The following is a 21,342-nucleotide window of genomic DNA, read 5'->3' as shown; positions in this document are numbered from 1 at the left end:
TCAATGGGAATGTAGTAAGTCAGAACTTTGGTCAATCCATGTGTCTACTGTAGTTGGGACTACTAGTTAGATTTAAGCCTTGGTGATTCCAGTTTAAATAAGATGAGCTAGGCATTCACTCCTTACAACAAGGTGAGGCCACTGCCATGGGACCCACATTTCATCCCAGCAGTGGCCTACACCTCCTTTTTTTCCTGTCAGGAGCAACTTGAGAAACTGCAAGTAGCTTCTGGTGTTGGTTGTCTGCAAGTGGCTGTCTGCAAGGACATTACCCAGGGGATGCCTGGATGTTTTACCATTCTGTGGGAGGCTTCTCTCATGTCCCCACATAAGAAGCTGGATCTGACAAATGGGAGCTCACCCTATTCCCCAGATTTGAACTGCCGGCTTTTTGGTATAACCCCAATGTGCCATTCGCAGCGGGCTGCACCTCCTGATTTTGCAGTTAAAATGATGTCAAAATCACCCCTAGATGTAACTGGGTCTACTTGTAGTTTGGCCTCCTAGGGGTTTCAGTTGATTTTCAGCCAGAAAGGGAGGTTATGAGGTTACCCAGGCAACTAAACCACAGTATTCCCCAAAAGATACCATTTTAATACATTTGTCAGCTTGTGGGTCTGCTGAAAACTTTACATACTTGTTCCACTGAATGTGTGTGGCTTACCGACTGTTCAACCCAGGCCTTTGATTTAGACAATGGCCAGTTCCAAGGATGCTGTGTTTTGCTTCTCCCATTGCTTTTTTGGATCCTGTTTCAGCATCAATGATTGAAATGGCCAAACGCCAATTAATCTTGCTCAGTTTCAGAGTCGAGCTAGGGTTGCCAAAGGATGAACTACACATTAATTACCTTCCTGCCAATATGCAAACACCGTACAGAACTGCAAAGCTCACTCTTTGGGGAATAATCCTTTAATCACACTCTGTGTCTGCACATTTTACTTCTGATTTGTGATGGAATCAGTGACTTCAGTTCCAGACGTACTAAGAAGCACTGCAGCACATAATTGCATATATGTGTGCATATACATATGCATGTTCCCACCAGCTAATAAAAATGCTTTCATGATTCCTTTTATTTTACTTGTCATCTGTCCACAAAAAAACTTCAGTGAAGTTTGTCTTTTTGTTAAAAATTTATGGAGGAAAAGACAGAAAATTTTATCCAAATGTTGCCAACAGTCTGCAAATTCAAATGGGTCTGATTATGCATTTCAATGCCCTTGCAATAGACTAACATGCTCATAATAAAAGACCAAATCTCTAGGAAATGCAAGATGGGTGCATTTGAGTTTGTCCTGTAGAGATGGAAAATTATTTCAAAACCATTTACGTGGATTTACCATTTCATCCATTCCATGCCAGTTCTCCATTGTTGTTCATATGGAAGAGGTATCCTGTTCACTCTTTAAGGGGGGCACATATAATCATTATATCATGTGTGTGTGTGTGTGTGTGTGTGCGTGTGTGTGTATCAACATCTATGTACATGGTGTTTGACGTGTTGTTTCTGATGGTTAATTTAACAGTTCCCTGCCCTCAGGCATACAGTTGAAAAAGACACCACACACAAGGAAAAGGAATTGCCATTGGGGGAAGAGATTAAGTTCAGCATATGTTTGCTTGCTTAATTCATTGCCAGTATGAGATTTGAAGCAGGGATGTTTAGTCACAACCCATTGTTTATTCATTTTATTCATTTTATATTTCAATCCAGCAATAGGGTTGGCCTTTGTGGATGGGAGAGCTGGGAGAGGACTCTCAGCATCAAGCTGAAGGGACTCTGAGCTGAACTCATAGATTTGGCATTTGCTGAATGTGCCATCAACCATGTGCTAGTTTTTTCCCATTTCTTTTCAAAATTCCATTTGATAATTTACCACAAAATTGAATTCTAGCAGTTAGGTATAAAGGGTGATTCTTTTTTCAATAACTATTTTGATGCCATTCATCTTATATAAACATAAACAGGCAAAATAATTTACTTGGAGGAGACACTATGGAGCATATTAAACATGACAAAAACAGGTTGTAACCAAAAGTGCTTTAGATTTGTAATACATGTGCTTGCATCTACAGCAGTGTCTCACCTATCCAACATAAATAAGCTGGCAAAACGTTGGACAAGCAAAAATGTTGGATAATAAAGAGGGATGAAGGAGAAGCCTATTGAACATCAAATTATGTTATTATTTTACAAATTAAGCACCAAAACATCATGTTTTAAAACAAATCAACAGAAAAAGCAGTTCAATATACAGTAACATTTTGTAGTAATTACTGTATTTATGAATTTAGCACCAAAACGTTGCAATGTATTGAAACAGCTGTAGATCCGGGTGGGAGGCAGACTGTGTTGGATAATACAGAACATTGGGTAAGCAAAGATTGGATAAGCGAGACTCTACTGTATGTATATAATGAGATTGCTTGGAGATGAGAACCCATCTAAATATGAAATTCATATAGCCAAAACAAAATTATTGATTGGGAGAAAGGAAGAGGAAGAGGAGGAGCACAGCTGATGCAACTCTTGGCTGGTCTACTGAGTGCCAGGAATAAGCTCCTAAGCCAATCTTCCCCAGGAAGAGGGTTCCACAAAGAAGGATGCTGCTGCAGAAGAGGCACCTGGACATCAGGTAGTGCACATGCTTCCAGGTAATCTTCCTGGAGATTTTTGGATATACAAGGGGTGGTAAATAGAAAAGGAAGCACCTCATTAGCTCTCTAGGAGCCAGACCACAATCTTTAAAAGATAATACTATTGTTTTGAATCGGGGTTCAAAACCTTCAAGTAAGCTACTACAGCTGCTAGAAAGCTAGCCATGTGCTTTACCCTTGAAAGGCCTCTGGTTGTCAACCAAGCATTTTTTCGCTTTGCTGTCTCTTCTACTTTTATCTTGTACCTGTCTCATGGAGGCAGCTTTGCTGTAATTAACAGGTGCTCGGAGTGCTCTGTCGGCATGCCTTCTGCCATTCCCAGCAGGTGAATAAGATTCCCATTTCTCTTACTTCCAGCTTGTGTACAAATAAAAAGCACACATCTTTTCTGTGTTTGCTCCATTTGGCAGAAGTTACTTGACAAATAACTGTGTAATGAACCCTTTTCCAGATGTGTAATTTTTAGCCTTATGTTTATGAGGCAATTACTGGAAGCTGGTTTAGTGCATGAAACATGAACTGCAGCCATCTATCTGGAGATACAAGAAGAGGAAGCACGGTACACATTGACAGGGAAACATTGACAGCTTGGTGTGTTTTTTCTAGAGGTAAACTTAAACAGCTTGTGTGTAGAAACTCCCAACAGCACACTGCTGAACCTCACCACTTCCATTGCAACATTGATATGTTCCATACATCGACCTGGAGCATGCACATGAAGGAATTGTTTTCACTGACATATTGAGTCAAAACAAAGATCCAAAAAGAATTAAGGCTAAAGTTACATAAAAGACGTGGCCCTGAATGCAGAGGTAGCAAGATCATGCCCATTCACCTTGCTACTGAGCTCTGCAGATGCAAAGCGGAAAACATGCTTGAAACCTTATAAAACTGTATTTGTAGCATCTATTAGTATCCATCTAGCTCTGTGTTGTCCACTTTATATCTCTCTTATCTGGAGATGCCAAGCCTGGGGCGTTTGTGACAAAGCTTGTGCTCTACAATGGAGAAGGGGTTGACCAGGATATTTTGCTGACTGATGCAAAGACGTTGGCTTTCTTTCCTGATTACATGTAGATAAGCTGGCTGGAATGGGAGCCAAATGTTACAGCAATGCTGTTCATTAAATATCTGCTTCATCACACCTGAAGTAACCCAGATTCTTGTAGGCGCCAATAATAGATTGTATTGTTGAAGGCTTTCATGGCAAGAATAACTGGGTTGTTGTAGGTTTTTCGGGCTGTATGGCCATGTTCTAGAAGCACCACCTTGGCCATACAGCCCAAAAAACCTACAACAACCCAAGGATAGATTCCTATAATGGCCCCACAGATTCGTGTGGGTGCCATCACATACAGCTGTTCACCAACAGAGGGAAATGACTGAAGAGACGACAGCATATGCTGCCTGAAACAATTGTCTCACTCTGTCTCTGCTATTGGCCTAAAGCCAGGATAGGATCTGGGTTTTAGTTGTGCCCAATACTGCATAATCTGTTCTTAATAGCTTCTTTTCCAAAATTGAACGTTCTTTTTCTGGAATTTGTCAACAGCATGACAGTCTTTTAGAAAATGAGAAAGTTCAGCTGTATTGTATTTTTTTAAAAGCACACACACACAAAGTTTGAAAACTTGGCATTATATTAAATGTCCTTTGACAGTACCTGGCCACTTGGAGTGGCTCTGGTGTTGCTATAAGAAAGTCCTCCATTGTGCATGTGGCAGGGCTCCGACTGCATTGTAATAGGTGGTCTGTAGTTTGCTCTTCTCCACATTCGCATGTTGTGGACTCCACTTTGTAGCCCAATTTCTTAAGATTGGCTCTGCAGTGCCTTCCATGTCGCCCAGTCTTCTGTGTTCCCAGAAGGAAGTCTCTTTTTCAGTACCAGCCATGACTTGAGATTCTGGGTTTGAGACCGCCACTTTTGGACTCTCCTTGCTGAGGTGTTCCAGCAAATACCTCTATAGATCTTAGAAAACTATTTCTTGATTTAAGGCATTGGCATGTTGGCTGATATCCGAACAGGAGATGGGTCGGAGATGTCAGTGCCTTGGTCCTTCCACTATTGGTTGCTACTTCCCGTCAGATGTCAGGTGGAGCAATACCGGCTAAGCAGTGTAATTTCTACAGTGGTGTAGGGCGCAGACACCCTGTGATAATGCGGCATGTTTCATTAAGAGCCACGTCCGCTGTTTTAAGGTGGTGAGGTTTGTTCCACACTGGGCATGCGTGTTCAGCTGCAGAGTAGCAAAGTGCAAAGGCAGATGTCTTCACTGTATCTGGTTGTGATCCCCAGATTGTAGTCAGCTTTCATATAATATTATTTCCCCTTCTTTAAGGCCATCTGGTGTTAGAAAGCTTTGCTTCCTTGTCCTACTCCTTAACCTAGTCACTCCCCAAATCGTATTTCAAAATCATTCATCTTTTTTTCAGCTGGTACAGTGTTCTGCCCAGATCTCTTCTCAATATACTTATGGTCCCAATTGGAAAGACCCCATTTGCCTGCAATAACAAACTGTGGTTATCTCCAAGTGGTGATCAGAGATAACTATGTGATTTCCCTAGGAAAAGGCACCCCCAAGATTAAGTATCTCCACAGGTCTGATTAGACCTGGGAGTGGAGATATCTTTTGATTTCATTTGAGGATCCAACATAATATATGTGCAATCTAGTCATTACATATAATCAATGTAAATAAATAATATTGGTTTCTCTCTTTGTGGCTCTTTGACTTTTTATTTCTGCAAATGCATTGTCATTATCTGGAAAACCCACCACATTTTGCTTGCTTTGAAAGCAGGAAAGATATGTTTTCTCTCTTTCAGCTACTTTTGTTGACTGTTTTTAAAAATTCTGTATAACTCTGTTCTTTCTATTTATCGCCTTTATATGAGATACCCTCAGCATCATCAAAGTCTTCTCACAGTTGTAGGCCTGTGAAGGAGATAAAATACATTTACTTTTCCTTACAAATAGCCCAAGGGTCTTGTTTGTAAATATCCTTTTATAGCTAAGCAGCATGGATTCCATTTTTCTGCAGGTTAAACTATGAATGTCAAATACTCTTTCCACAAAGTAGGATTATGCTAACGTTGGGCCAAAACCAGCCTCCTTTTTATTTCCTCACAACAGGAAGAGAGAACATTTGGTACTTTGGGGGGGGGGGGTAGAAATAAAAAAAATGGATATGGAGTGAACTCACAGTAAAGACAAGGTGGGCTTAGGATACTTGTGGCAGGTGGGGATCCACACTGTAGAGCAAACTCATCTGTTCCACATCTTCCAAATAAATATGTGGATTAGAAAGAAATATGCATGTTTGTCTACTCACAAAGCTGTCCAGGAGCTACCTGTTGATCAAGCTATCATTAGTCCTCATTTCAATAACTGTGTTTGTAGCTAGATAAATATCTCAACATTTCAGTCACTCAGTAGTGACATAGCTAGACTGACATACAGACTGATAAGGGATAGTAGATAAAATAGTTGCCTTTCTTCAAGCCGCCAGACCCCATTACTCAGACTGCCACTGAATCTAATGTGGCATTGCTTTTGTAGCTGTAAAGGGTACACACTCTCAATGGGCCCTAAAATGGAGATCACACTGGATACCATAAAAATGTAGAGGATGCTGGCCTCTTTATATTTGTTTAAGTTTATACTCTCTGCCACCCATTATATTACTTCCAAAGGCCACCTTCTTTATTGAAATGTATGAAAGGCACACGGAGACATCAGTTGGTTCAAAACAGGAAAATGTTGAGTTGTTGAAGGTTTTTCAGGCTATATGACCATGTTCTAGAAGCATTCTCTCCTGACGTTTCCCCTGCATTTATTGCAGGCATCCTCAGAGGTTGTGAGTTCAGTTCCAACAGACTTCACAACCTCTGAGGATGCCTGCCATAGATGCAAGCAAATGTCAGGAGAGAATGCTTATAACCTGAAAAACCTTCAACAACCCAGTGATTCCAGCCACGGAAGCCTTCGACAATACAGGAAAATGGCTTATTTATTTACTTAAACAAGCAAAATAATCTTAATGACTGCAGTAATGTGCTAGGCTCTTCTTGGTTACAGAGATGGTGATTCAAACTTGAATTGCTTTAGAACAGATTCCACACTTAAACTTTAAACAGAAATCTTTTTAAATCCTTCTTAAAAGTTCCCTTCCTACTCAGCACTCTAAACTTTAGAGTCTGATTAACTATAGTTCCTTAAAGAGGAAACTATTTAAAAACCACAAGCCGTTCCCGTCACCATTACACGTCCTTCCTCTCCACTCTCCACAACCCTCACTAACTTAAAATGGCTTCTGTTTTCTTCTTGCTTTAGCTTTGGCTCCAGCCATCTTCTTCCACTGAGCTTTTTCCCTCCAATTTTTAACAGTCAATCAGCTGTACCTCTGGCTTTAGAGACTGTCTGGTAGCTCCATTCCCTCAGCTATGCTCCAACAACATGGCTGGGGCCTGGTTTCTGCCTTTTAAACCAACCTTTATGCAGCAACCCTTTCACACCAACCCTTCAGAGTAGGATAATCTGTTATAGAAGCATGGGATTTAGCCGTGTTGAAGAATCTCTTCTGGTAGTGTCATGGTCTCCTAACTATAAAGGCTTTCATTGGATTATGCTAAGCTGCCAGTCATCCACGCCATTCCTCACAGTGCTCTCTGGACCATCCTCCAAAAATTCGGGTGCCCAAACAAATTTGTTAACATCCTGCGGCTCCTCCATGATGACATGATGGCAGCAGTCTTGGACAGCAATGGCTCCCAAAGTGACCCATTTAAGGTGGAATCAGGTGTCAAACAGGGATGTGTTATTGCCCCAACCTTATTTTCCATCTTCATCGCTATACTTCACCTTGTTGATGGGAGTGGAAATAATCTATCGGACAGATGGCAAGCTGTTTAACCTCAGCAGACTGAAAGCCAAAACCAAGGTTACAACAACGTCTGTTATAGAACTCCAGTATGCAGATGACAATGTTGTCAGTGCACATTCAGAAGAAGACCTACAAGCCACTCTAAACACCTTCACAGAAGTATACGAGAAGCTCGGCCTGTCATTGAACATCGAGAAAACCAAAGTGCTCTTCCATCAGTCACCAGCCAATCCTTCTCCAATGCCAGAAATACAGCTTAATTGTGTAACATTAGAAAATGTTGATCATTTCCGCTACCTTGGGAGCCACTTTTCCACAAAAGTCAACATTGACACCGAAATACAACACCGCCTGAGCTCTGCGAGTGCAGCTTTTTCCGAATGAAGCAGAGAGTGTTTGAGGACCGGGACATCTGTAGGGATGCCAAGGTGCTTGTTTATAAAGCTATTGTCCTCCCAACCCTGCTATATGCCTGTGAGACGTGGACTGTCTACAGACGGAACATGAACTCCTGGAATGATTTTATCAGCACTGCCTCCGGAACATCCTGCAAATCTCTTGGGAAGACAAGCGGACAAATGTCAGCGTGCTGGAAGAAGGAAAGGCCACCAGCATTGAAGCACTGGTCCTCTACCAGGCACGTAGCCGGGGGGGGGGGGGGCTTGAGGGGCTTCAGCCCCCCCCCCCCAGAAATTCTCAGGGTGGTCCACCAGAAGGCCTTACTGGTACATTATTTAAACTGTTATGTTTATTCATATCATGATCTGATCACCATGCTCAATATGTATCATATGCATGGGGGTATTGGGATAATGATACATAAGGTTTGCTAGGGTAGATCCTCTCTCACTCAGACTCACCCCCCCCCCCCCCGAATCAAACTCAGCCCCCTCCCCCAATCAAAATCCTGGCTCCGGGCATGTGCTCCGCCATCAACTCCACTGGACCGGCCACATTTGTCCGGATGCCCTGCATCTCCCAAAGCAGTTGCTCTACTCTGAACTCAAGAATAGAAAACGGAATGTTGGAGGACAGGAAAAGAAATTCAAAGATGGGCTCAAAGCCAACCTTAAAAACTCTGGCATAAACACTGAGAACTGGGAAGCCCTGGCCCTTGAGTGCTCCAGCTCGGGGTCAGCTGTGACCAGCAACTCTGTAGAATTTGAAGAGGCACGAGTGGAGGGCGAAAGAGAGAAACGTGCCAAGAGGAAGGTGCGTCAAGCCAACCCCGACTGGGACCACCTTCCAAACCAATGCCCTCACTGCAGGAAAAGATGCAATTCAAGAATAGGGCTCCATAGTCACCTACGGACCCACTGCCAGTACACCAATCTTGGAAGACAATCCTACTCGGACAACAAGGGATCGCCTAAGTAAAAGTCCTCACATCGAGTGCCCAACTAGTCATTTACATTAAAAGTTTGTAAGAAGCATGAAGAGCAATAAGCCTGTATAGAATTTGCAGCTCAAGAGATCCCTGAACCACCAGCAGTATAGTTACTGAGAGAGTCCGGTAACAGATCAAAGAAGATATTGAGAAACATGACGGAACTTCTTAATTAATTTCTAATCCTTTCCCAGCCTTAATCTTTCTTCTCATAGGAAGATCTGGCCTTATATGTTCCTTGTGCACATGTTTTTTTATAGGCAGCGTGTGCTGCTTAGATCTGTGATTACTTAGAAGCAGAAAGCCAGAAGGTCAGCTGTTTATCAGAGGCTGATACTGAAATACTTGCCTTTTGTGCAGAATACAAGATGACTTCTCAGACCTTAGTATTAATAATGCAGCCACCTCTAGAGGGGAAAGGGGAGATTTGGCCCACTAGTCTATGTTTGTTTGATTTTTGTTGTTAAAAATGCAATGTGATTTTTAAAGAAAAAAGACTTTCAGTAATATGCAAATGTCTTATTTATTTCATAAAGTTATTTTATTTGGCAGCATAATTTGTGCAGATTGATCCTTAGTGTACAGTGACCACCAGTATAACAGGTAAGGTCAGTACGTACCTTTCCATGCATTGTAATGAGGATCTTTATTAAGATTTGAGACTCCTAAATATGTTCATAAAATACATAGAGTTAGAAGTGAACAGTGAGCGAGATTGCTAAATTTGCTGGTGGCACCAAATTTCAAAGGGTAGGATCATGTCTGATTGGGGTAGCAGGCATCAAAATGACAAAGGAAGTTCAATGAAAATGAAGCATGCTCTCACAATGTTTAGTTTTGCATACATGTGGAAACCCTATTTTGTGAGCTTTCTGTCTAAAAGTACCATATATTTCCTACAGAATGTAGATACTGTATTTTAGTGCTGTATACAGGGAACCATGAACAGGCCCTTTCTCACTGCATCAATTATAGCAGTTTCATACCTTTAACCGCCATGGCTGCATCCCAAGAAATGCTGAGATTTGTAGTTTGGAGATGCACAGGAGTAACTCCCTGAATAGGAATTCCAAATACCTCTCCCTCAAAAGCAAATGTCATGAATGCATAGGTTATTGCCATTACTAAAGTGGAATCAGAGTTTTACAAGTGTGAATAGTAAGTATGACTAGACCCCGGGTAAACCAGTATCATAACACTCAGTAAGGAATTACGGGTCAGCGTATTTCAGAATTGTCTCTTTTTTGGTCTTACCAATTTTGTTTTACCAAATTACACCCCACCTCTCTTTTTGGGGATTAGTTTATTTTCTAGTTTAGGCATTCTTTGAACACCAGTCTTTATCCTTTGAATATCCAAGGTACAGAAGACAAAATGTCAGTCTGTTACTATTATAACATCATTTATGTTAAAATATTGTTGACAGGTTCATTTACTGTTTGGAAAGCAGACACACACATTTGATTATTATAAAAATTCCTTCCCATTTAATTAAGCACACAGTGATCTAAAGAGAATGCCAGTGATTCAGGTTTTCTGTTTTCTTTTGAGTCACTTCTGCAAGGAATGTGAACAGATGGTGGATGAAGATGCTTTCTCATTTAGAATCCAAAAAAAACACATAAATTTCTTATGTACCAGGAGAAAAGCAAAGAAAATGAAAAATTCTTCACCATCATCATCATGCATGTAGTACTTAAGCACTGTACAAAACAAGCAACTGTCTGAAGGGAAATATCAGTTACTTCCCATTTCAGGCAGGATGACAGGATGGCAGACTATGGCTGCAATTTTATATTTGGGTTGCATGGCATAAATCTGCACATGCAGAGTCATGCATTGATTCTGCTATCTGTGCCTTGTGAGAAACAGCAACATTGCACAACCAAATATTCAAATGTACGTGTAACTGTGAGAATACTATCAAGAAACAGTGTGCTGTAGTGGTTTGAGAATAGGACTAATGACCTCATCACACAAGCAAAATTGCCCATCCTATGACAGTTTCACAGTTCAAGGATGGATCCCGATGGATCTCATTAGACAATGTAGATCTACTTCTGGCAGGGTTCTGCCCCTGAACTGAGGTGAAACTGTCTTAAAAGAGAGCAACAAGAACATGAAAGGCTTCCCGTGTGCTCATTGTGAAGAATGAGGGGAAACCAGGAGGCAGCGCTTCTTCCATAGGATGAGGTAAGGGGTGACACAGGGTGACAGGTTCCCACGTCCCATGCTGGATTTGCTACAATCTATGGTGAACCCCCCCCCCCCCCAATATTGCCCACAATTTCTTTTCTTTTCTTTTCTTTTTTATTATTATTATTTTAATTTTTTCCACAATGTATAGTAGGTATGTGGGGCGGGGGGGGGGGGGGGGAGAGAGAGCTAGGATTTATTCATGTTATTGTTAGTAATTTAATCAATTAGTTTCATAGATTTAAACTAATGTCTGAGAATTCAAAAAAAAGGGGGATGATGAAGGGAACAGGTAAGGGACCTTTTAAGACATTATGTTGCATTACATTCTGTTTTTGGTCTCTATTACCCTATCATTCATTATATACACTACTAAAATTTTGGGAAAGTTTATGTTTCTTCTAAGTCCTTTAAACCTAAAAATCATGTCTTCTTATGCTGGATCTTTGTTTCCAATTGGTTATCTTCTTTCCTTTCCTGCTTAAAGATTCCTCTTAGTTATTTCTGTTTGGTTTTTCTTTTTATTGTCAAACTGTTTTTAGAAAAGTATTACCTAACCTATTTGTTAGTAATTTAGTATTATATATACTTATATTGTATATATTTAATCTACTATGTATCTGTTTCTTTCATCCCCACGGCACAATCTAGACTCACTACAATCTATGGTGAATTCCCCCCACTATCATCCACAATTTTGACTCCAAAGTGATGTCCTTTGACTCCAAGAGATCAAGGTTCAAATTCTTGCTTGACCATCAACATGTAATAGAGTAAGCATAAGTCAGAAATGACTTGAAGACATTTGCCAACAACAAAGAATATTATTATCAAATCTAGCAGGAGCAAAGGGGTAGGCATTGTCAAAGAATGCACATCTGTATGTGCAGCAGTACCACATATACACCTCCACTTCTGCAACCTTGAACCAAATATGGACAGAGGAAAAATAGTTGGGTCTGTCTAATTTTCACTTGTGTACCATCTGTCATCCTACTGCGCAGATATAGATTATGTGGGTATCCTGGGAACCATTTCAGACATATAAGTGTAGAAAAAGTACAATATATTCTTCCTGTTCCACACACTTCTGCATTGGGGAATATATGCAAGATCGATTTCATATAAGATGGAAACCCTGAATTAAAGGGAAAGCAACCCTTTCCCTTTCTTCTGTAGAATTTCTGATTGTAGTGAATAGAGAAAAACTCAGCAGGCTGTGTATATGTAATTAAATTAACCCCCTTTCCTCAAAGGTGAAAGTGGCAGTAGAAACAAAGGGTTTGGGTTCTTTTAGATTTTGGTTTACCAGAAAATGCAGACTCAACTTTTTCCACTTGTTGCTCATCTGTAGCTAGAAACCTATTGATATGTGATTTGGTTCCAGGACCTCCCATTGATATCAAAATCCGGGAACATTCAAACTAAAGTCCCATTATATACTATGGTCTAGTAAAATGGTGTCCCTTATATAAAATATCAAAGTTTGCTTTTTAGAATAGTAGGAGAAGAATATTTTCAAGTCCATGGATGGCTGAATCTGTAAATACAGAATATAGTCACCAAACGGTGGGCTAGAGGAAACATCTTCTGAATTAGTTGTAGCCACTAACCACTAACCGCATTGCTTGTTAATTTTTTGTTTAAATAACCCCTTCTATTGGTTTCACAACATCCTTTTTAGCCCTTGGCAATTAAAACTACTGTGGCAATAACACCCAGCAGATTTAGGTGCAAACAGTGCTATCCACCCCATGGACATCTCTTTTTCTGCATCCTGACCATGCTCTCTACAACAATTTTCCTCAGCTGAAAGTATGTCATTAGCAAGGCTATAATACTGCATAGCAAAATATAATATTGCAGAACATAGTGTTATATTCCCCAGATTCTCCCGGAGTGAATATCTAGAAAAGAACAATAGATTACACAGTGGTATAAACTAAATGCATGAACTCAGTTGCTTGCTGAGGCAGTTTGTGTCCTACTTACCAAGACTTTCATAGCAAGCAATTCTGTATTGTCTCTGCTTATTAAAAACATAGTGCCAGGATCAATACAGCAATATTTTTGCAGAAGCAAATTGAATTTATTAAACTGGTTTGGCATTTTAAAGATGATTAAGTGCTTTGTTTATTGGTTATCTCTGAAAGTTCAAGAATATTTGGCATGGGGAAAAAAGAGAGAATAAGCTCTAAGTAAAATTAGAAAATTGATTTTTATTTTTATTTTTTGCCATCACAAAAATGAAAACTTGTCCCTGTTTCACAATGTAGATTAAAGTAGTTAAACAGTCCACAAGGTTTCTTTTTATTATCAAATCACTTTATGAAAAACTTGAAACTCCTCTATGGTGTAGCAAAGAAATATGAAGGCCAAGCTATATTCTAAACCACCCAAATTGGGCAGAAAACAGGGATAGTGAAGGAATTAGGAATAGAATACAAGGTGAGATAAGGTGGTAGCAGGAGCGGGAAGAACTGATTTGACACGGGGGCATTTGACAGGAAGAAATAAAAGGATAAGAGGCCAAAAACTAATCAGAATTATATAGCTGTCTGTGGAATAAGAGGCTGTCCTAGAAAAATTAACTTAATTTGTACAGGATGCAGCAGCATAACTTCCTTTTTTCAAAACTTAATAAAACCCATTGTATGAATCAGAATTTTTTTTATAATGTAGGCACATACCTAAAGTTTTGTTTTACATAGTTTTGAAGATCAAATTAAGTAGGTGACGTCCCCCATTCTCCATACACTGAGTAAACCAATTTCTGGCATTTGTCATTACTCTTGCCAGCATAGCAGCCGTTATGTTGGCAATTTCTTCCTGGATGTTGGTCTTCAAATCTTGTAGGGTCCTTGGACGGTTCACATAAACACAGGATTTCAAAAACCCCATACAAGATGCGGTTCCTTCAACACCAGATAAGATACAAGGGGTGTAAGAGATGTATGGAAATTAAATATCTGTAACCAAGGGAGTATAACAGTGGTACTCAGCCTGTGGACCCCCAGGTGTTTTAGCATACAACTCCCAGAAATCCCAGCCAGTTTACTAGCTGTTAGGATTTCTGGGCATTGAAGGCCAAAACATCTGGGGAATCACAGGTTGAGCACCACTGGAGTATAAGATATTGTTCCAGATATGGGTGCTGTTCAAAATATGGATGCTGAATTCATTAGGCAGATGAAAGGGGATACAGATAGAGCAAGAAATTTGAAAGAAAGAACCACATACAAATATTTTCAGTATCAATAAAATGTGTACTCTTGTCAAGCATACCTCTCCCAGGTGGATTCTGCAGAAAATTGGGCCATGTTATATTCTTTGCACTTCTCTTTCTTTAAAGATAAGGTTTTGAAAACTGATTTACATCTTTTCAAAGTGATGTTTTAGGAAAGTTTAAAGCCTCACTGGTACCAAGCTGAGAATAGATGAGCTCTCCAAGGTTCTATTTCTGCCTGCTCTGGTATTCTTAGAATAGAAAAAGAAGAAAGGCAGAAGAAGAAAAGCACCAGCCCTTGATTGAGATACACACACACACACATGCACGCACACAAAGTGTGACTGCTGTTGGATTTCACACTTAGGAGTCAAATGTAGTAAGAGCAATCACATTGCTCCACTGAGGACAGAATTTAGTGTATATGCTTTATCCCCGGCTCGGTTTCTTCACCCTGATAAAGCATGAGGGTTGGGTTTGAAACAAGGTTATAATGGATCCACAGCTGCTTTCTCTTTGATATCTGCTAAATATACATCTCAGAAAAGTTAAATTGCAGCTCTGTGAATCCCCAACCACTTATGGTCAACTATTACACCAGAATAGCAACTTTCCTGGGATCTGATTAAAGACAGTGATGAAGAAAAGATTATTAAACAGCCCAAAATGTCATCTTGTGCAAAAAAAAGTCGAGTTCAACTTCATAGGAACCTCAATTGCAGACCTGTGATGAGAAAAACATAAGAAACAAGGATTTAAGGACATAAGAACGGTTTATACACAGGTGAATTGAATCTAGTACAATGTTCTGTCCCCACTACTTGCCATCATGATCATTTGGGCCACTTTCTTTACAAATTGAAGCACTGACTTCTTAAATATATTTGCTTTGGAGTGGGGAGGATTTCACTTAGCTTCTGTAGCTAATTATTGACAGCAGACACATCCTTAACAAATTAATGGTGTTCTGTGTACCAGGAAATCAGTTTAATAGATTTCTAGGGCACCTAGTCAAGTGTGGGTTTAAAAAAAAATGAATAAAAATAATTCATAATCCTACTTTCATGTAGGCACACTCTCACACATAAAGATCATACGTGGAAAATAAACATGTAAACCTATGTTCATATACCCAGAAATGTACTCTTAAGAGGTTTAATAAGACTTACTCCCAAATGGTTTCATAAGGCATCTAGTATATTTGGCAACCCCTCGCCTCACGAAATTTTATCTATAATCCCCAATTTCTAGCTTGCAATAGTTTAGAAATTTAGATGAGCATTTAAAACAACAGTACAGGTTAAAAATGCCTTTTCATTATTCAGGTTTTTTTTCACTTTCATGGAGATCCTAGATACCAGCAAATCTGAAGGGCTGACTGTACTGATAAATCATCTTTAATGTCTCTTACAAACCAGTCAAAAGGAATGTTTCATCTGTACTGCCTTTGCCATTCACAAATGATTACAAGTTTGAAAGAACAGAAAGTGATATTCTGTAACCATGTATCATCCATCATGTTTGTTGTGGTTGTGGGGTCTTCTAACTGAAGCGGGGAGACCTGTAAGTTGTACTAATCATCTATACAGTCTTGTCCTAATGATATGAACCTACAGAAAGTAGGATGCCATTCACTTGGAAAAGTATTAGGAATAACTACTGCAGGCTCCACTAGATCTGTTCTGCTCTTCAATGTAGCAAATAATAATAATAATAATAATAATAATAATAATAATAATAATAATGCTAGATTAATTTGGTAAATATGAATATAATAAAGAACTTTATTGTCTCTGAAAGACAGGATGTGGCATATAAACCTTACAATGCAACAGGACACATTTCATGTCTTTAATTGCTTATGGAACATAATTATCTGTTGACTGGCATGACCCCATGATCCCACTATTAGGATTCTGTTTCTTTCCCTCTCTTCTCCCTCCCCCAACTTTCAGCATGGCGTATGCATTATTGAAGCCCATTGTTTTGATCACAGGCAATTGACATAATGTGCTCATTAGCCAGGAAAGTTCGGCTTCACAATTTCCAAGTTTTCTTTCTCCAGGTATATCATGGATTAGTAATCGGGCAAAGTAAAAACCCAGATGCTTCTTGCAGTGGCAATTAGGATCAGGAGTAAAAAAGGCTTGCAGAAACCTTTTGCTTCCAGAGTGGTTGGAAGCGCATCATGCTTATGAAACTGGGATACATTACATGGGAATAGCTTACCTTCTGCTAATTAACAGAATTCCTCTTTCAAATCCTTCAGTCTCAGTGAGATGAAAAGATTATTTAAATTCCGCCATTTATCATTCTTATTTGATCGGTTTCACACAGTCTCCTCTCTCTCCCTCTTTTTTTTCTCTTTTTAATCAAACACGGATGGTGCTGTTAGCACTGTTCCCTGTTGTTCTTCAAAGCTAAGCAATTACGTGGCAGCTCTTTGCCCAGTTAGTGGCAGATTATCAACAACTCCCATTATTTCATTTCCAGTCCCATTCTTGTTTAAATTCAGTATTGTATTTTAAAAACAAAAAAATGTGTTGTGCCAAAAAGCATCACTAGTAAAATACTATTCCTCTGGTAGCATTCAAAAAAGTCAAAGAGGTAGGCGAGGATTATTCAGGAGTCTAGGGAGCAAATTCACAATTGTTTCAGATTGCTGATACTACTGCCTTTGCAACTGCAAGTCACAGATTATAGAGGGATCACTTACCCAAAAGATTATGTTTCCTCCTCTCCTTCTTGGCACAAGGAAGTAAACAGCAAATGTAATAACAAGAATGCAATGTGCTCACAGTGCTCTCTGCTGGATGTAACCAAGCACTACAAGTTTAATAAAATGGTATTTTGAAGTGTAGATTACATACCACGGGCACTACCTTTCCTTGGCGGTGGGATTACATGCTCCTGTAAAGCAGAAGGTTGTGCTGATGGAAGCAATGCTGCTCAAAGGGACCCCCATGTTAGACAAACTTTTACTGAGGGATTAGACTAAAAAGTGACAAACAGCTATACTGCACAGGAGCAATAGTGGTGGGTGACACTAGCAGAGGATCTGTCAGAGACAATGGCAGTGGCGCCATAGCTTGTTAGTACTGCATAGAAGTATGCATGGCAATCCCCTTTTGAAGATCTTTTAACCAGGAAAATCCCACAATGAAACAGTCCCAATGAATCAGAAAATCATAAAAGTTGGAAGAAACCACAAGGGCCATCCAGTTCAAGATGATATTCGCAGGTCAGATGGTGCTCAATAACCTACTGGTAACAGCAGAAGACAACTACAAATATCCCTGTGGCTAATGATACAATTAAACTCAAACTGAAGGAATGTTCAGCTGTTGACATGATCAAAGGTGAAAGGAAAGCTTATAACTGGACAGCAAATTTTAGGGTGAAGCATAAATCAGGGAAAACTAAATGCAGCTAAACAAGAAATGGAACATATAAACATTGCAATACTTGGGGTGAGCAAGCTAAAGTCAACAGGAATTGGATGTTTTGATTCAGATAATGACACAGGTTTTTACTCAGAAAATGTAAATCTAATAAGAAATTGAGTGGTATTTATAGTCAGGAGGAATGTAGCAAAAGCAGTCAAAGGATATAATGCAAAGTCTGGCATAATAATGTCAAAATGATTCCAGGAAAAGCCCAACATAATAATTTTAACCTAAGTTTATGCTCAATTCCCAAAGGCAAAAGAAGAAAAAGAAATTGAAAGATTCTATGCTGGAGACTAGAAGGACATTGATCACACACCAAAACAGGAATTCCTGGTAATCATAGTTGACTGAAATGCTAAAACTGGAAACAGATTAGAATCAACGATTAAAGGAAAAATTGGCCTATGAGAAAGAAATGGAGCAAGAGACTTACTGGCTGAATTTCATGAGGCCAACAGGTTTTTTTTAATCACAAACACATTCTACAAGTAACCAAAAGAGGTGACGATATACATGGACCTCACCTGATTGACAATATAGAAATATTTTTAAATGCCCAAAAAAGTATTTAAAAAACAAGATAAAAATAGATTTTGAAATAGCCAAATGGCAGATTCTTTAGTATAATGATAAGGACATTTTTGTTAGGTACTAGTTCCATATGGTGTGGTGTTGGAAGTTATAGGTGGTAGTTCACGGTTGGGAATGGAGAGGTGGCCTGACAGGGGAAATAATGCTTGTGTTTTGATTGCTGAATCTATAAGATTGTATGTTGTTGTTGTTTTCTCATATATCACAATAAAAATGTATACCAAAAAAGACAATATAGAAATCAAATAGACAACATAGTTGGAAGCTGAATATGGAGAAGTTTCATTCTCTCTGCAAAAACAAGCAAGGAGCACATTGTGACACAGGCCATGAAAAGAACACAAAACCAATGTTCATGCTGAAATACAACCTGAAGAACATTCCTGTAAATAATTAAAATAATGTGAAAAATCGATTTGCATTATTAACCCTAATTTACTGGAAGCCAGAAGAATTGAAGACGACAGACACATTGTCAGGGAGGAATGCAAAAAGACACTATCTACAACTAAAAAGAAAAAGACGGATTAAACTTTTCCTGCAATTACAGACAGATGCAAAGCAAAAGTTAAAAGGGCCAGAAATAGTCAGATCCTTGAGAAACAGTCAGATCTAATGGTCTGTGTGCACGGACAGAAAAGCTACTCTAAAATCATCAGTGCAGAGAAATAGAAGGTGACAAAAAAAAAAGAAAGAATAAGAGACCTCTTCCACAAGATTTTAAAAAATCAAAGGGAAATCCACATCAAAAGTGGGAATGCTCTATGACTTGCGAGGAAACAAGTTACACAGACAAGTAGAAACAGCTATACTAAAATATGTCAAAACTATCAAACTTTATGCCAACATTATGCTTTAAAAAATTCAAATACAATCAAATAGATGCTTCTGGGTCCTATTTCTTAAGGATTGGAATGAATATTTGTGGACCATTTGTCTATTTTTCATATTAGTTGACAGATTTTAGAACTAAAATAGATTCTGTCTCTCTAGAATGAAGCAGCTTTAATGATATGACATCTGTTCCTGGTGACGTATTTCTCCCAAGTACTCTAAAATTGAAGGTTCATCTTCATATAGTTCTTTTTTAATGAATATGTTACTCTTTCATATCTCTTATACAGTTCTTCCATGTATTATTGCTATTATCTTTTTATACGTACATTCATAGTAGTGTCACTGATACCAAACAATTAGACAGTAATTCAGCCAAAATGAAAATATTTGTTGAAAGCAGAGACAGATAAAAAAATGATCTAAAAATGATCTAAAAATGATCTAAATTATGAAGCTGCTAAGGCATTGCCCATTTTTCTATAAGTTTGGACTCCTTGCTCATCCTGTACTTTTCTTATTCTATGGATTACTACAAAGGCATCACCTCACTGTCAGTGGTCATCTCTGAGACTGGAAGGAAGGGGATGTGTGACATAATATCATGTTAAGCAAAGTAAACGAAGCGATCACATTTACAGTAGAAAAAGAAGGGATAATCGGGGGGGGGGGAGAGAGAAATAGTAGTCAAGAGCCGAATAAAATACTGAACTCGCCAATCTTGAAAAAGAGTCTGGACTAAGTTCTGGAGGCAATTCATTTGCTTATTTTGGATAAGAAGGTTTTTGTTCCAACCTACTGGACTTTGTTCATCATTTCATCAAAATGCTAGATCGTCATGATGTTTTGTTTCATATTGTTGAAACAATAGAATCCAAAATGTTGCCCCAGTTTTAATAGAAAGCTTTTTTTCATCAGAGAGACAAGTCTCACAGGAAAAAGAGAAGTCCTCGTATTTGCATTTAGTCTATGAGCTTCATTACTGACAAACTTAAAGAGCTCTCACGCTGAGGGACTGGCACCAGAAGAAAGATCCTTCAAAGTGTTCACGTACACAGTGCAGTACCGAGCTAAATAAGGTATGAAATCCAAAGGGCAGAGAGCAGTCCCGTATTTTTTGCTAATAGTTGCTCCTGCATTATTCCTGTTTTAATCTACAGTATGAATTTTAATGAGAACAGAATAGCAGCAGTTAATGTCATTCAGTAGCCTGCTTTTTTAAAATAAATAGGAACATTTTTGCAGATTGCATTTAGCCAGCATTGCAACGTTGTATGAATAACCTGTACTCTTTCAGTGCATGTAGTAAACAGAGAATAATTATGTAAATAGATGTGGGCTGAGAAGTTAGACACAATTATAGTATTCTAAAGGTGGAAGAAACCCTCAAGACTTATTTAATGCTTATGTTCAAGGCTTTATAGAAGCTAGGCATAATGGCCATGATGTAGGGCTAGTTATTACATTGTTGTGTGAATCAAGTTACCTCCTCCCAGTGAATATGTGGTTTATAACAAGTTTGCTATGAGCCTGATTATCCTCACAATATATGTCCATATTTGCCCCCAAACAATATGTTGGATTGCAGCATGCATGCTATTTCACTTATCTGGCATGCCACAGACTCAAATCCATCAAAAGTGGGGTTCTTGCAGGCAACTCAATGGAGCTAGCAAGTGAAGACCTTGCAGGGTTCTCATCTGCTGCTGAGCTTGGTTCCTATTCTTCATGGACAAGATTCATGTCCCCATTCTGAAATTTCTGTGTAGTGGTAATTGTACCAAACAGTGGCTGTCCTGTATTTTCCAAGGCAGATACTGCCTTCACCATGGCAGGAGCATTGATTGATATATTTGGTGTTTCTGAGTATATAACCCACTTTCACATATATAGTGAACTTGATAATTGTTGTCAAATGTTGAAGAGAAGAGGACAGAGAGAGAGAAATGATATTTTTCTTTGATTGCTTCCCCCATTTTATCTTAGACCAGGGGTCCCCAAACTTTTTAAGTGGAGAGCCAGTTTACAGTCCCTCAGATTGTTTGGAGGGGGGGCACTTTCATTGTGTGAGGGTGTGTGTGTTGGCTGTGCCACAAGCTTGCTACCACACACATG

At 39.2% G+C, this 21,342-nt stretch overlaps 1 protein-coding gene across 1 annotated transcript in view; it reads left to right on the top strand.

Annotated features, from left to right (window-relative positions):
• CA10 (carbonic anhydrase 10) overlaps window positions 1-21,342 on the top strand; it is a 377,635-nt gene that overhangs the window by 249,317 nt on the left and 106,976 nt on the right. The window lies entirely within an intron of this gene.

Source organism: Anolis sagrei, chromosome 2 (assembly GCF_037176765.1).
Source record: "Anolis sagrei isolate rAnoSag1 chromosome 2, rAnoSag1.mat, whole genome shotgun sequence".
Lineage (NCBI taxonomy): Eukaryota > Metazoa > Chordata > Lepidosauria > Squamata > Dactyloidae > Anolis > Anolis sagrei.
Note: the sequence above shows the minus strand (reverse complement) of the source record. Positions and strands in the feature narration are given on the sequence as shown.